Source organism: Antennarius striatus, chromosome 13 (genome assembly GCF_040054535.1).
Source record: "Antennarius striatus isolate MH-2024 chromosome 13, ASM4005453v1, whole genome shotgun sequence".
Lineage (NCBI taxonomy): Eukaryota > Metazoa > Chordata > Actinopteri > Lophiiformes > Antennariidae > Antennarius > Antennarius striatus.
This window is the reverse complement of record NC_090788.1, coordinates 13,969,262-13,987,163: the sequence shown is the minus strand read 5'-3', so window position 1 is coordinate 13,987,163 and position 17,902 is coordinate 13,969,262.

Sequence of the window (17,902 nt, the reverse complement as noted above, 5' to 3'; positions counted from 1 at the left end):
GGTCCACAACAGTCACCTTATAGTTTTTCTTCTCTCTCATTTTCCTTGTTTATCAACTCTTCAAAGGCAACTGATTTGCTGTAGCGACCCTTGAAGGAAAAAGCCAAAAGGAAAAGAAGAAGAGTCGCACTGACAAAAATTTGGGCGCAGATGCGACCAAAATGGTCGCAATTTCGAGCCCTGTTCAAGGTCAGTGCTCCACCTGTGATTCAAATGTATTTCAGACAAAATGCAGTTGTTTTTCCATTCCCAGTTTTCAGGGTGGTGCCCTTTATGTATTGTTAACATTAATAAAATTGTACATTACGGAATTAATGATGAAAAATAATTTTCATAACTATTAATCATTTGTCTAATAGCAACCAAAGTTACTTTACACTTTCACAAATAATTGTTGCATTCATTCATTCATTCATTCATTCATTCATTCATTCATTCATTTGTTATTCTTCTTCCACTGTCACAGGTCGCTAGGTTGCTGGAGCCTATCTCAGCTAACTGGGGGCTTGGGGCAGGGTACAGTCCGGGCGAAATGCCAATGTACTGTGGAGCCATAGACACACAAACTCGTTCCTATTTCCTGATCCTCCTACCATCAGCTGCTCCTCTGAGCCTGCTCTTCACAACAGCAGCCCCTCAATCTCATATTTGACTCCTGTGAGGAGCATCGGGGAGTGGTTATAGGGTCAGTGTCTGGGATAGCAGGGAAGGCAATCAATGTACACAGCAGACGTTTGTAGATCTTCCCTTTAATGTTGACCTCTGTTGCGCAAACCTTTCCATCAGGACTGGGTAGGAGACATTGACCCATTGACCCATTGGACCCATCCAATGGGTCAATGGGCATATGACAACTGGGGGTCAATTAGCAGTGGTCCCTTAGTAGAGCAAATAACTGCAAAATTCATGAGAATCGTTCATTTCCGAAAGGAGGCAACAAAATTGGTGGACAGACAGTACTCCTCTAAGATTGCTCTTTTGACAAAACCCATTAGCTTCCTAACCAATGCTTGTCATGAGAGGTAACTAAGTGGGTTGGACATAAGGTCAACAGCCATATCCCATAACGTATCGCTTGACTACAGAAATGTCAACAACAGAAGCACCTGGATGAGGATAGATCTCCAGCTGGAGAGCAGAAGATGCCAGGTAGTGAAAGCCAAAAATATGTAAGCTATTGGATCGATGGCCATTGACCGAAGAATACATGGCACTGAGACCTTCAAACAGAAGGGAAGGTGGAGATCTTTTGTTGGCCTAATCCTAAGTCCTTGCCCTTTTACACACCTTCAGCTGTGTAATTTTTTCACTGCTGCTGTTGACACACTTTAGTCCCCCACCGACCCAGCGTGGACTTCCGATGAACTGCTGCACGCTGCTGACGCACACCGCTGCTGGAACGCTGGCGATCAAAGCTGATCCAGTGTAGGCTGCTGCCGACTTGACACACTGCTGATACCCGGCTGCTCGAATGCTGAATCACACTTCTGTATATATTGGAATGTATGTATAGCGAGAGAGTCAGCTTCACAAAGGATAGGTACAACTCACTAAGTCTCACTAGTTGATCCTAGCGGAGGCTCCAAATGTTACACTGTGGTAAAGGTGGGACTAAAATCACCACACGAGTGATGTCATGCTTCTTCAACCACAGGTATATTTCATTAGTTTTTCATTCTTCCTATCTACACCCTGTCTGCAAACTTTTTCCCTTCTCTTTTTTTCTACTTTTTTTTTTTCTGCAACACCCCGCAAATCTTTCCCTTCTGGTTGCAGACCAAACCAATCCATTTTTCATCTCTACAGATCCAGACATTCTTAATCACAACAGAAATCATTGCAAACTGTTTTTCCAAATGCAATAACAAAATCCCTGAAATCAAACAATCATTATAACATTGTTGTGATTTCTGGGACAAACTCAAAACCAGTGAAATTAATAACAATCGTCATAGCATTGTTTTTCCCACTGTGAGAAACTCAAACCTATGAAATTAATAATCAATTCTATTACATTTGTTGTTTTCAGCCTTAACAGAATTTCTAAACTCCTAGAGATTATTACTATCTCTTTCCCTCTTCTCATAGCCCAATTACTTCACCCAAATAATAACTCTTTTTATTATCTAACCCAGCAGACCCCAAACTTTTTTGAGCCACGGACCGGTTTCATCTAAGACAATATTTTCACGGACCGGTCTTCATCTACTCAATAATCATTAATGACGCCAGGACAGCTGTAGTCTAATAATAAATCATCCGCAGTGGTTTTATATAAAATGCAGAGACATCAACAGGCAATGAAATTTATGATTTTTTTCATTAGTTGATAATCAACATCTCTGTAAACAAAATAATTGTAAGAAATAATGATGTTAAAAACTCGATTCAACTGACTGCTGATGAGCTTTATTTTGAACATTGCGATTTACATTAGTGCATTCAACGTAGGAGAAATATTGATATTTTCCAATAAAAGGGTGAACAAGTCAATCAAACAATGATAATTACAATAATGACTAAGTGGTTGAGTGGTTAGTGGTTGAGGACTTCTTATCTAGGGCTAACAAGAGACAATGACACCTGAAGAGTTCTGGATGTCCGATCTACTCCACCAAGTTTGGTTTTCTTTACGGTCCCTGCAGACAATCCCACTTCAGAAAGACAGGAGGTTGGAAATGGAAGCAGGGTTTTTGATACTTTTTGGGCGATCTCAGGATAATCTGCCTTGACTTTAATTCAGAACACAGGCGCAGTTGTGGATGGTTAATTTAGGGGTAGCTCCAGGTAACCTGTCACATGACTGAGACCTGTCAAGCGGGACAGATACATGTATTTGTCTGTGCGTCATTCCACACAGACGTCAGTTTTCAAAATAAAACATCTTTAGAATGGTAACGAATTTTTAAAAAAGTCAAATTTTCTGTGTCGCCCGGTACCTAATGTCCCGCAATCCGGTACCAGGTCGTAACCTGGTGGTTGGGGACTACTGACATAAACAGATGTAACAAAGAATTGGGTAATTTTTCAAAATAAAACATCTTTCAGACCCCGAAATAAATTAACCGGAAGTAATGTAAATTACTTTTTCTTTCTCCGCGGCCCGGTACCAAGTGACCCACGGACCGGTACTGATCCGCAGCACAGGGGTAGGGGACCACTGATCTAACCTATTTCACCTGACCGTGTTGTTACATTTCACGTAACAGCATTTGGCTTCTTGTCTATTATCCACTATCACACACTATTAAACACTATTACATGAGTGTAACCTTGAACTTTGAATTACTCAACTTTTTGGAGCAGTACTTTGCCACTGGATCTCTGTTGTCAGTGAATTCTCTTTTGCAGTGTTCTTGAAGAACATTAAAGTTCCTCAGAATAGCACACAGCTTGGTTCCATGACAGCCAATTCTTCTAGAAGCCTGATTGACAGTGTATCTTCATCAAGAATCTTTGCTAATTCTTCCATTTTGTCCCTCTTCACAGTAGGCTGAGAGAAAGTGGAATATACAATGCTAAGAAGAGTTTCCAACAGGAGGCACCTCGAGGGGTGCTGGTGTTGAGGATGGTGTATTAGAAGACAAGGTTCCACATGCTGTGGTCTGTTGGAGAGGAAGTTCTTGATCCAATACAGTGTGGAGCAGGAGTGAGAACACATCCTTACTGTATCTGTTGGTTTTTGTAGTGGTACCGGTCCACGTCAGCAGGGATATGGGCGACGACGTGTCTGGTTACTGGACTCACCAAGCATTGCAGTAGTTTCCTGCCTCCTGTCATAGATGTTAAGCCGAGTCTACTTAGCCTGGAACTGGTCAGTCCCATCAGTTGCCTCTCTCCCTGGGGTGAGATGGTGATGTGTGAGGGGTGCTGTTAATGTGAGAGTGGTGTTGGAGGTGTTTTTCTCACACTTTGGGGGCAACAGTCAAAGAAACTGAGAAGAAAGCGTTCAACAGAACAGGAAGGAAGGGGTAACAGGGACTGTAGTGGGAGAACAGGAATTTTTGTTTGTAGTTGTTAATTTTTCTGATCCCCTGACAAATGCTGCAGTTGTTGATATCATTGAAATACTGTTTGCATTGCATTTGCATACTATGTTTCCATTTGGCAGCAGTAATCCCCCAAGATGTGATCAGCTAATATTTCAGTTATAGACAATGACAGAAGGAAGTTATGATTTGAACATATGTGAAAGGTGTGAATGACAGGGTGGAACAAGAATAAACTTTGGCCTACATCTTCTTGATTGTGCTTCTGTGAGAGAATTTGCTAATATTTATGAGGCCAACAAACACCTGTAGTGATAAAGTATCTTCAGTGTTATTTTAAAATAAATATTATCTTTATTTATGTAATTGAAATATAAGCATTACCACTTATTTTAACTATTTGTTCTGTGTTTTGAACTTGTTTCTAGTACTGTTTTTGTTATACCTTGCAATCACAATAACACTTGTTAAATTATTTCATTGATTTAGAGTAACTTCATATAAATTTATATTGTGATATCCCCGGTGTTCTGTGGGGTTCGCAAGACTTCGAGAGGGGGCTTGTGAATGTGAAAGGGGAGTTCTGAGCGGGAGTTTGCCAGTTCGTGAGTGTTTATGGTTATGGCTGGATGCGTTAATTAAAGCTCGCCAAAGAAGTCCAAAGTTGTCATCCTTGTCCGCACGCACAACACTGAAGGGTTGTTACATTGGTGTCAGAAGCTCAAAAGTTCAACCCTGCTTTGGAACGATCATCGCGGAGCCATTAGATGTTAATTATGGATGCCCAGGGTGTCGGACGGGCGAAGGTGAAGACGGAGACAGACGACTGCACGGTGTGCATGCCTGACTGCCGCTGCCAGCTGCGCTGGGGCTACACGGCGGCTGTCCACCCCGGGGCGCATGCACCTGAGGGATGTTGGGAGTCGGAGAGGGACCCTCTTGCCGGCTGTCGGGAGGACAGGGGCGGCGGTGCCAGGTGCGGTTTGTCAGCGGATACAGAGTGAGGGTGGCGGGAACGACAAAGATTGACGCGCCCAGTGCGACACGCGGGCACCTGCACGGCAAGAGGTGGGCGTCCATGAAGATGGCGGCGACCTGCGCTTTTTTTCAACTGATCCAAAGACTCCGATATTCACGGGCAAAGGCAGCTGGGAGGCGTACCGGTCACAGCTTGAACTTTTAGCTGAGGTGGCTGGCTGGTCTGATGAAAGTCCTCCAGCTGGCGATGACGCTGACGGAGGATGCTGCTGCCTGCCTGCTGCTGGTTGACCCGGACGAGAGGCGTGTCTACACGACACTGGTGGGGGCACTACAGAGACGGTTTGTGGAGCCCAACTTGAGAGACTCTGTGCGCTGTACGTTTAAGCACCATGTCAGACTGCCTGGTGAGTCCCTTCATGTGCTGGTCTGTGAGATCGAGAGCCTGGGCAGGCACGCATATGCCAACATGCGCCCTGCTATTTGGAGTGAACTAATCCGCAACCAGTTCGTGTAGGCACTTACACCTGACAAGCTGCACCTCCATGTGCAGTTTAGCCACCCAGTGTCCCTGAGTGCAGCACTGGACTGTGCCATTGAGAGAGAGACTGCAGTCTTTCGCCACGAGACCATCAGCTTTGCCCCCCGTTGCCGCTGCTGTCGTGCCTGCGGTATCGGACCAGAAACCGGCGTGGGCGGAGGAACTCGTGCGCACGGTGACGACACAGGCAGCCCGGGCCCTGCGGAACCACGTTGGACGCCGTCCCCTGATCTGCTGGAGGTGCGGGCGTCCTGGTCATCTGTTCCGTGACTGCAATGCGGCATGCGGTCGGCAGAGGATCTGTGCAGCCCGGTCACTACGGATCCGTGTAACGGCACACCGGGAGCAGCTAGTTTCATCAGTGGGTGTGGGGAGCATGGACTTACCTGTTCAGACTGACGCTGTAGTGACTGTAGGCTGGACGGGGGTGGGTAACTTGTGTCATGTACCCGTGTTAGTGGGTAATGTGTCATGATCACCTCTGGTGGACACAGGGTCCATCGCCACTTTAGTAAGGCCTGACGTCGTCCCGGTAGGGACTGTCCTAGAACAGACCTCGGTGAAATTGCAGACAGTGACTGGGGAGACAGGCTCTATGAGAGGCAGGGGGACTTTTGTGTTCTCACTGGGACTTTTCAAGCGTGGGTGGCAGAGGTGCGTGATCCATGTATCTTGGGGCTAGATTTTCTGTGTTTCACGGGGTGTACGCTAAATCCGAGCGCAGGGGTTCTGGTTTTGCCTGGGGGTCATAGTGTTCAGCTAATGCCCCCCCCCCTCCACAACAAGTGCGAGAGGTAATGCCTACTTACAGCGTGTCAGTGTGCCCTGTGAAGTTCAGCTCGGGGGCTGCCATTCCGCAACAATCCACCCCAGCGCCAACAGCAGACCCTGGAACATCGCCTTCAGGTGAGCCTCCGCAGGTCTCGCTTGATCGAATGGCAGCTATGAGGGATATTTGGGCAAAGAACTGTGTTGGGCTGGACGCCTAGCAACAAATGAGTCTGTGGCAACTGCTGTGGGAATTCAATGGCATCTTTGCCCTTTACGACAATGAGGTGGGCCTAACACACCTAGTGCAGCATGATATTGACACTGGGGAGGCGCGGCCCATCAGAGTGCGCCCCCGCCGTCTGCCTCTGGTAAAGCAGGATGCTGCAGATCAGGAGGTTTGTGCTATGCTTGAGGCTGGCATCATAGAGGCCTCTGACAGTCCATGGTCATCTGTGGTAGTGATGGTCCAAAAGAAAAAGGGCTCCAGGTGAAGATTTTGTGTGGACTATAGGCCGCTGAATGGAGTGAGGAGGAAGTACTGCTACCCCATTGGACGAGTGGACAAGACACTAGACATGGTGTCTGGGTCCGCCTGGTTCTCATGACTCGACCTGCGTAGTGGGTACTGGCAGGTCCCCTTAACGCCCGAGTCACGACCAAAAACTGCATTCAGCACAGGCAGGAGGCACTGGCAGTTTAAGGTCCTGAGTTTCGGGTTGTGCAATTCCCCTGGGACATTTGAGAGGCTCATAGACAGGGTGTTGGAGGGTGTTCCACGCCAGGAGTGCGTAGTGTATTTGGATGATGTTCTGGCCCATGGGAAGAGTTTTCAGGCTGCACTGGACTCTTTGCAGGGTGGTTCATGGCGGGATCGCAAGGGCTGGCCTTAAATTGCACCCGAACAAATGCCATTTTTTGCAGCGGGAGGTGGAATTTTGGGGACACAAATTGAGCAGTGAGGGCATCAGCATGAGGTGAGTGCCATTAGGGACTGGCCAGTCCCTAATAATCAAACAGAGCTCAAGAGTTTCTTGGGCTGGCCTCTTATTATAGGAGGTTTGTGCAAGGGTTTTCGTGCATTGGTGCACTTCTTTTCCAATTGCTATAGAAGACCTTTTTGTGGTCGGTGGACTGCCAGAGGGCTTTCACCATGCTCCAGCAGGCCCTTCTGCAGGCCCCGGTCCTCAAACCCCCGGACCCGACCCTGCTCTTTCTGTTGGATACAGATGCCAGCAATGTTGGCATGGGTGCAGTGCTGTCCCAACGGGGCCCTGAGGGGGAACGTGTGGTGGCCTACTTCAGTCGCATCTTTAATAACTGAGCGGCGCTACTTTGTGACTAGGCAGGAGCTCTTGGCGGTCGTGACGGATGCCCGGCACTTCAAATACTATCTGTGTGGAGTGCCTTTTACCATCAGGACTGATCATGCAGCGCTCAAATGGCTCATGTCGTTCCGAGAACCCGAGAGCCAGGTCGCACGCTGGAAGGAGGAGCTGCAGTCATTCAACTTTACTGTGGAGCACAGGCCTAGGGACCAGCAAGCCAATGCTGATGTCCTGTCCAGACGGCCGTGTGCTCTGGGTGGTTGTAGTTACTGCGACAAAAGAGATGCTAGGGAAGGCCAGCTGCAAGGCGGGTGGGCTGCTGGGGAAGCGTTGTTCACTGCAGGTGTTGGGCAATGCAGACTGGGTGGCTATTCAGGAGAATGATGAAGACCTGAGGCTCGTGAGACGGTGGGTCCTCAGCGGAAAGAAGCTGCCGTGGGAGGGCGTGTCAGGTCTGTCAGTGGCCACAAAAGGCCTGTGGAGTAAATTTGGTGCGCTGCATCTCTCTGAAGGAGTACTGCAGCAGGTGTGGAAAGATCCAGCCACAGGGGAAGAGAGGTGGCAGGTTGTGGTTCCCAAGGCCCTGAGAGAAGCGGTGCTAGGGGCCTGTCATGGAAGCGCTGGCTCGGGTCACTTCGGCAGCTCAAAGACATTGCACCAGCTGAGACAGAGTTTTTATTGGGGCCAGCACCACCGGGACGTCGAAGACTTTCTGCCGGCGGTGTGATGAGTGCGCAGCGCACAAGGGGCCTCTTGATCAGTCCCACGCCCCTTTCCAGCAGCAGGCATCAGGGGCGCCGATGGAGAGGGATGGGGTGGACGTAATGGGTCCATTCCCCTTGACAGACAGTGGGAACAAGTATGTGCTATGTGCAATGGACTATTTCACAAAGTGGCTGAAGCCTATGCGTTGCCTAACCAAGAGGCAGAAACTGTGGTGGATGCACTGATGGAGGGCATGTTCATCTGGTTCGGTGCACCTGAGGCCATTCACAGCGACCTGGGCAGAAACTTTGAAACTAAGGTGTTCTCAGCCTTATGTGAGTGGTTAGGTGCACCACGCCATTACATCGGCAGAGCGATGGTCTGGTGGAACCGCTGTCCAGAGCTCGACGAGCTGCACCCCTGCTTTGCTAATTCTAGGCAGGGAGATCAGAACGCCCGCGGAGATGGCCTTTGGGAGGCCACCAGATGCTGCAGACGCCCCGCTGGGGCCGGAGTATGCTAGCAAACTGCAGGACAAGTTAGAGAAGGCTTATGCTTTTGCCAGAAATCAGCTGGAGGCAGAAAAGAAACCATGACCCGAGGAGTAGGGGTAAGGACTTCAGGGCTGGTGACTTGGTTTGGGTTTATACCCCAAAAAGGAGGAAGGGGTGCTGTCCTTAATTGGACTGTCATTGGGATGGGCCGTGCAGAGTGGATGAGAGGGTAGGTGAGATGATTTACAGGGTTCAAGTTCCTCCTAGAGGCAGGGGTGTGGTTCTGCACCGGGACCGCTTAGCACCTTACTTAGGGAGGGCTGTTCCTGTGTTTGAAGGGGGGTTGGCTTCACAGACAGACTCTGGACCCCCCATTGAGCAAACTTCACAAGACCCTCCTTTGCTCGATGCCCCGGACAACCCGTCTGTTTCCCTGTTACAAGCCCCTGTGTCAAGGAGAGGCCGGCCACAGAGACTACAACGGAGGCCTCCACGGTTTTATTACTTTTTAATGACCCCTCGAGCACAAGGGGCTTCATAAGGGGGGGGAGAGTGTGATATCCCCGGTGTTCTGTGGGGTTCCGAGACTTTGGGAGGGGGCGTGTGGATGTGAAAGGGGAGTTTTAAGCGGGAGTTTGCCAGTTCGTGAGTGTTTATGGTTATGGCTGGATGCATTAAATAAAGCTCACCAAAGTCCAAAGTTGTCATTCTTGTCCGCACGCACAACACTGAAGGGTTTTTACAATGTGTTAGCCTTCCTTAAACACAGATTTATTACCATTTATTCCCCAGAGGACACTGGGCTGTATGTAAATAACATTATTTTTTTATTCTATTATTATAGAACTGTGATCTAATGATGTATGACTGATCTTACTCTATAATTACAACTGTGTTTTAATCATTTAGAAAGTGTCTTTTAGTGGAATGATAACAAAGCATAAGAAGTGGTATATACTTTATACATTTTTGTCTTATCCAATATGTAAAAACAATAGTAAATCATGAAAATGTATTAATCTTCTGTAACAGAGCGGCATCTAGCATTTATCTGTTTTGATTAACAGGTCCCACAAAGTGTCGCAAGCACAGTTGTCTGATGTGCCGCTTGCAGCAATGCACACCAACTTCTTTACATTTTGAGATTTGTTAATGAAGACACTGTGAAGCTTAGCAAGAATAAAACCGACATTAAAGGCAGTAAAATGGAAAGTGTTTAGCCAAAAGTGTTAAATGCTGGGATGTGTGGTAAGGAAAGGCAGGGTATTTTCAAAATCAGGTATGCAGCTACAGTCTTTTGATACTATAATTTTGATCCAAATGAAAACCATGACCCTCACTGCATGTCACTGGTTAAATGGAACAAAGTGACAAAAAATAATTTTTGTCACTTGGTTGGTGTAAAGGTATTTGAAGTATCTGCCGAGGTCCTTTTTCTCAGAAACCCTGATAAAACTATATCACCACATCAAGAAAGTGTATTATGAAAGAAAGTATTAAGTTACTGAAGCTTTTCAGTACAAATTCAAAGAAGGTTAGAGTGTCACTTGGGTTCATTGGTTCATTCATTGCTGATCATCCTAAAGCTAAAAGCCAGAAGATCAGATAACCCATCCAAACAGCACTTCCAGAATTTCCCTGGATTGAGGGCTATTTAATCTCAGCAAAATTATTATTAAGAGCCTCTTTGGTCATCAGAGAACATTTAAGAACTTTATCCTTAAAATGCAACACCTATCTCTATTTGCAATGAAGAAAAGGCCTGTAAACATGTACAAACTAGGCCTACATCTAGGTAACCTGTATTTTTTTCATTAATTCTGTAATTTTAGTATGTACAACTGCTGTTTTATTAACATGTCTCATTATTTTCACATGCATTTTGTTGAAATGCAAATTAAATTTCGAAATACATGACCTCACCTTTCTTGCACCTGACTGCAGTTTATAATTTATATTTAGTCCCCTGGGGATTGAAAGTTCAATTAGAAATTGTCACGCATTGATATTTTAGAACAGGCTCAGAAACAGATGAAGTCTATCCTAGCTCTTGGAAAAGAACACTGTTACATCATCTTTTTTCTATTAGACCAGTTATAGTGGAAAGAAAAGAAAGAAAAAGAGAAAAATGGCATACATGTGATGTAAGAACTGCTCCAAGATTACTAAATTGACCATATTATCAATAGTTGCTGAAAAGTGCTGTGGTCACGCAGGTAAGCTTCAGTGTGTGATTGCAACTCTATATCAAAGGCTGTCACAGACACATTCTTTCTGATAAACATGTTGTATCAGGCTGTTATACAATATACTAACTGCAGGAGGAGCTGATCACATCAAGGTCAACAGAGGCAATAATGGTTGAAGCTGAAGAACAGTGGGTCTGCCAAGGCTACATTGAACACATCCAGAGTACATACCTCCACCTACACCACTGTAACTGTCAGATGGTCAATAGGAAAATAGTTTCCATGATATGTCAACTTGCAATCCTGAAGCAAACTTTAAAGTAAAGTAATGCATTTGAATCTCACTATGAAGATGTTATTTTGCTCAGACCAACCTGATGCTAAATAAATACCAACTTATTCCTTGATCCTAGAAATGTGTCCTATGTGGTCCTACTCCTCTGCTACCCAGTACATATTGATATCTGCAACACATGTAATTATTCATTCATTCATTCATCTTCTAACCCGCTTAATCTGCAAACGCAGGTCGCGGGGGAGCCGGCGCCTATCCCGGCAGTCTCAGGGTGTGAGGCGGGGGACACTCCGGGCACGACGCCAGTGCACCGCGGAGCCACCGCCGCCCCCATGTAATTATTATTATTACTTATTATTCATTCATTCATTTTCAATACCCACTTCTTCCGCAGTCGCGGGTCACATGGTGCTGGAGCTTAATCCCAACAGACAGTGGGCGTGATGCCGAGTACACTCCGAGCACAACACCAGTGCACTGCCAAGCCACATGAATGACACCTATGGGCAATTTCAGACCGGCCAATTCACCTGAAGTGCATGTTTTTGGAGGTTGAAGGCACCCGGACAACCTGGGGAGAACCCTTGCAGACACGGGGAGAACATGCTAACTCCACACAGAGTGGGATTCGAACCGGAACAGCCTTGCTGTGTAACAGCGCCACTCACTGCGTCACTGTGTTGTCCTATTCATTCATTCATCTTCTAACCCGCTTAATCCGCAAACACAGGTCGCGGGGGAGCCGGCGCCTATCCCGGCAGGGCGTGAGGCGGGGGACACTCCGGGCACGACGTCAGTGCACCGCGGAGCCACATAGAAACAAACAATCATTCACACACACACTCACTCCTACGGTCAATTTGGGACCGGCCAATCAACCTGAAGCGCATGCTTTTGGGCAGCGCTAACCACTGCGCCACCGTGCCACCCTGTGTTGTCCTATTATTATAGTAAATATATTAATATAATATATATATATTACTAGCCGGAACCTGTGGAAATTCCACGATAAAACCAAATCAGACTTCAAACATCAAGACTTCAAGACTTCAAGACTACCAAACATTATTTTTGTTAAATTAAAATAAATACTTTTGTTTAATTTTCAGTTACATGTATATTTTTTCTTTTTGTGTTATGTGTAAACATACAGTCAGTTACAATGTAGCTGAGCACAACATGAAACTTTAGCACGGCCGTTTTGAATGAACACTTATGGCGGTTTTCTGCTCGTCCACTCCAGATGTTTGTAATTATGCAGTAAACATACTAGACTAATTATTATCTTTGCTCCATTGAGCTTAAAGCACATTTAGTGCTCTGTCTCATACCCCCCAATTGGTTTATGTCAGCTTAGAGTCACATTTGTGTCTGTTGAGTGACTGAGTTTACAAATCCTTGGGTCAATGCAGGTGAGATCTGGAGCTAAGTCAAAGCAAGCATTCAGTGTTGCTTCAGGCGATCAAAATTTTCAGCTAAGAAAATGAAGAACACACAACTTGAGCAATCACATGCAACACATGCCATATCCTCTAAACTAGACAGCCATAAATCCAAATTGAGTTTTCTGCTTTAGGAATAGAATAGGAACAGTCTGTTCTTAGCTTTCATTTGATGTAATCCTTAAAAAACTGAGCTACCATGAGGGAGCTCTCATTAGTTCAGTTCTTAAAGAATACACCAGCAACAAAAGGTACCATTGACAAAGATTGTTAATGGTAACATGCTGGCATGAGATATCTTTCCAGTTATAGTTCATCGTCTGTGATTATTCTGATTCCTCACTCTAATCTGTATTTGATTGAAGATCACTTCTTCTCCTTTCGGCTTTTCCCTTCAGGGGTCACCACAGCAAATCAGTTGCTTCCATCTAACCCTGTCTTCTGCATCCTCTTCTCTCATACCAACTACATTCATGTCCGCCTTCACTACATCAATAAACTTCCTCTTTGGTCTTCCTCTAGGCCTCCTGCCTGGCAGTTCAAAACTCAGCATCCTTCTACCAATATATTCACTATCTCTCCTCTGGACATGTCCAAACCATCTCAGTCTGGCCTCTCTAACTTTATCTCCAAAACCTCTAACATGTGCTGTCCCTCTGATGTACTCATTCCTGATCCTATCTGTCCTGGTCACTCCCAGCGAGAACCTCAGCATCTTCATCTCTGCTACCTCCAGCTCTGTCTCCTGTCTTTTCCTCAGTGACACTGTTTCTAGACCAAACAACATTGCTGGATACACCTTTCCTTTCAATTTAGCTGAAACTCTTCTATCACACCTGACATTTTTCTCCAGCCGTTCCGTCCTGCCTGTTCACACTTCTTCACCTCTTTTCCACACTCTCCATTGCTCTGGACTGTTGACCCTAAGTACTTCAAATCCTCCACCTTCTTGATCTCTTCTCCCAAGAACCTCACTCTTCCACTTGGGTCCCTCTCATTCACACACATGTACTCTGTCTTACTGCGGCTAACCTTCATTCCTCTCTTTTCCAGGACAAACCTCCACCTCTCTAGCTTCTCCTCCACCTGTTCCCTGCGCTCACTGCAAATCACAATGTCATCTGCAAACATCATAGTCAATGGAGATACCTGTCTGACCTCGTCTGTCAGCCTGTCCATCGCCATGGCGAAAAAGACGAGGCTAAGAGCTGATCCCTGATGCAGTCCTCCCCTGAGCTTCTCTGTCACACTTCCCCACTGTCTTACAGTCCTCAAACATCCATAGTACTCTTTTTTGGCATGATACCATTATGCTGCTCACAAATGCTTACTTCTGCCCTTAGTCTAGCTTCAACTACTCTTTCCCATAACTTCATTGTATGGCTCATCAGCTTTATTCCTCTGTAGTTGCCACAACTCTGCACATCTCTCTTGTTCACAAAAATGGGCACCATCACACTTCTTCTCCATTCCTCAGGCATCTTCTCACTACCTAAGATCCTGTTGAACAACCTAGTCAGAAACTCTACTGCCACCTCTCCTAGACACTTCCATACCATCACAGGTATATGTAGCATATGTATGTGTACATTAACAAATTAACAATATCAAATTGGGCTTGATCAGAAGATTTGGTTCGGCTCTAGGAGTGGAGAAAGGAAGAGACTGACACTGTGGTTTGAACTTGGTGCCATATATTTAAAAAAAAAATCAGAACAACAAAGAATGGCTATTCCCACAAAGAATAAAAAAGCAAATGAAATTTCTAACTTAAATTATATTCAAGGAAAACAAAAAAAACAATGCCGTCAAATGAATACATTTAATTAATACATTCCATTCAAAAGTATAATGAGCCCACTTAATTTGCACATTGAGCACAACGAAAGTTTGGGTTGTCAGGATTTCCAGAGGGATAATGTGCGTAGTGAGGGAAGGGAATGTGTGAATGTGAGTGTATGGGACAGACCGCAAAATTCAGTTCACAAGGATTTTTTTTGTCCAAGTTCTTTCTTTCCTTAGCTCGCCATCCAAACCTGGCCTGAATAAAAAGGAACAGGACCAGTTTCAGCTCGGTGTACACCAAATATATATATACACAGTATATATATATCACTTAATCAATCAAAATCAATAAATAATGCAGTTTGCATCACAATTAATACTGTACAATATTAACTTTGTTCTTTTTTAAAGTGTATGACCGAAGATACACTTAAATACATACATTCAGAGAAACGGGTATAGTTAAGAAGAGGAAGTATACTTTATTTATCCCGCAAGGGAAATTACATTGTCACTCAGGTTAGGTTAGTATAGTATACAGGCCCCCTGAACACAACACACAAGGGGGCCTGTAAGCATGCAGTTAGTACATACAGGTACACATCAAACTACACACATCAGGAGGCAGAGTGACGGGCAGCGGCTTCTGTAACGCGCCCCAAATTGAGCAGCTTGTAGGGGGGACGGTGCCTTGCTAGGAGGTGAGCCAACACCTCCCACCGTCGACTCACACTCGGTTGGAAGTTCTGGCGGAAGCGGGGCATTCCTGTCTTCAAGACGATTGCTCTACCGCTGAGCCACTGCCGCTTGCTAACCCCATTGTATGCATACAGCCTAAAAGCTAACTGTTAGCGCAACTCAACGGTTCGGCTGTTTCACGAACATAGTCGCGCTGTAGTTGGCTCTCACAAGTTGACATTCAGGCAAAAAGTCGATAACGTTTCAAGTCTCTCCTCAAATTTCTCTTTCTCCTCCAGCTCGCATCCTACCTGTGGAGCATACCCACTAACAACTTTGAACATCACACCTTCAATTTGTAGTATCAGTCTCATCACTCCATCTGACACTCTTTTTACCTCCAGGACATTCGTAACAAACTCCTCCTTTAAGATAACTCCTACTCCATTTCTCTTCCATGATAGAAAAACTTGAACCCTGCTCATAAACTTCTAAATTTGCTACCTTTCCACTTGGTCTCCTGGACACACAGTATGTCTACCTTCCACCTCTGCATCATGTCAACCAACTCTCTACATTTTCCTGTTGTAGTTCCAACATTCAACGTCCCTACTCTCAGTCCTTGGCGTTCCTCTTCTCTTGGCGTTCCTCTTCTCTCTCTTCCTACGAGCACATTTTCTTCCTCTCCTTCTTCGACCAACAGTAGTCCAATTTCCATCAGCACTCTGCACGTGAACAGCACCGATGGGGGTCATTGTTAATCTGGGCCTCGACCGATCCGGTATGGAAGTCTTAGATTTGATTCGCATGTTTGATTTGGCAAAAGTTTTACATCGGATGCCTTTCCTGACACAACCCTCTATATTTTTCTGGGCTTGGGACTGGCACAATAAGACACTGGCCTCTTGTGGTTACATACACTCCATAAATTTTGCTAGTTGAACACATCTATAGCGTGTCCAAATAAAACCATTGAAGAGCAAGTTCACAGTTATCCACTGTTCTAATATGAACAGATCTTTTAAAAACAGCAGACTGCAGATTTGATCAACTCAGCAGCACATTACTGAGAGAGAGCAAATAATTTTAGATATTACCATTTTTTAAATGGTTAGACACACAGCATATCAATGTTATTGTAATGTTGATTTGAACATTCTTTGGAGTCAAATTGCCACTAATTATTTCACAAGATGAATCTCTGCAAGTCTCAAATTGGTCAGCAAAACGTAGTTTTGCCTCACTGAACTCCCAAAATCCATATACCTTGATCTGGAAAGAAACTGCTGTCCTCAATTTGTTGTGGGACATTAGCTTTTTAGATCAACTGTTACTTGAATTCATTTGTGCAGCAGAATTGCTGAGGGAGAACATCAAATAAGATTATTCCACCTATCTGGTATATAAAAAAACTGAAGCTGGATGATTTTTGGAAGAGCGAAATTTGGGCAGACCAGGTTGCGGATGTTAACATCTGTCCATGTCGCAGCCACTTTGTTGTTAGCAAATGGTGGCTTATCTGTTCTAAAACCCTCTTTTGCTGCTAATAGATCATATTGCCTTATCAACTATTGAATCCAAAGGTCACTCTGGTCAGTCAATTTGAAGGGCAGCTTCATGTCTTAACTAAAGCAGACACTGATAGTTAAGAACCAAATCTCTAGGCCGTGAGTCAATTATTTACAAAGTGGATGTTTTTTATTCTGGTGTAAGGCAAAGATGTCAAAAGAGCAGTAGAAGACAAAACTGACTGATGATGGGAGGAAGTAAAATCCAACTACTGCTGTTTTCTGTTACAGTACATTCAAAATGGAAATACCCTAATCCAAGCCATCCATTCCTTTTATGACAACAGAACATTTTGCTGTTATTTAACGATTGACTTGCTCATTGTTCAATGTTCAGTAATGGAGAGGATAATGAGTCAACAGTACCTCAGCCGAACCATGAAAAGTAGCAGAGAAGAGGGTGGAGAGTGCATGCAGTGTATGAAATGTATGAAATGTAGTTCAGCTCAATACCTCTGAGTTCATTACAGTTATTATGACATTGAGTGCTTGCGTGCCATCAACCCTGAGCTTTTCATATATTAGAGAGATGCTTCATATTGTCTTCCTTTACAGCAGTTCCATATCTGAAGCTGAACATGAAGCAGAATTACAGCCCAGGGCTGTGTCTTTTTTTAAGAATTGACATTTAACTCAAACATGAGTGATTTTTGCTCCAAATGTGTTGAGAGAAAATATGGCTCAGCTTGGTATGCTTTTCTCTAGATTTTTACATTTTCCACAGCAACATAGATATTTTCTAGAATAAGTCACAGCTAGAGAGGAATAACTATTCCAATGCATAAATAGCTCTGCAGCAGCCATCATGGTAACATCAACAGAACTGAAATTAAAAGAACACATTATGTAAACATCTGAACATAGATGATTAAGTAAAGTATATGTGCAGTAATTTACAGTAACATGGCTGTTTAGCAGGCGGCACGGTGGCGCAGTGGTTAGCACTGTCACCTCACAACACGTCCGGGTTCGAGTCCCGCTCTGTGCGGAGTTCGCATGCTCTCCCCGTGTTTGTGTGGGTTCTCTCCGGGTTCTCCAGCTTCCTCCCACCTCCAAAAGCATGCACCTCAGGTTGATTGGCCAGTCCCAAATTGCACGTAGGAGTGAGTGTGTGTGTGTGTGTGCATGTTTGTATGTCTTTG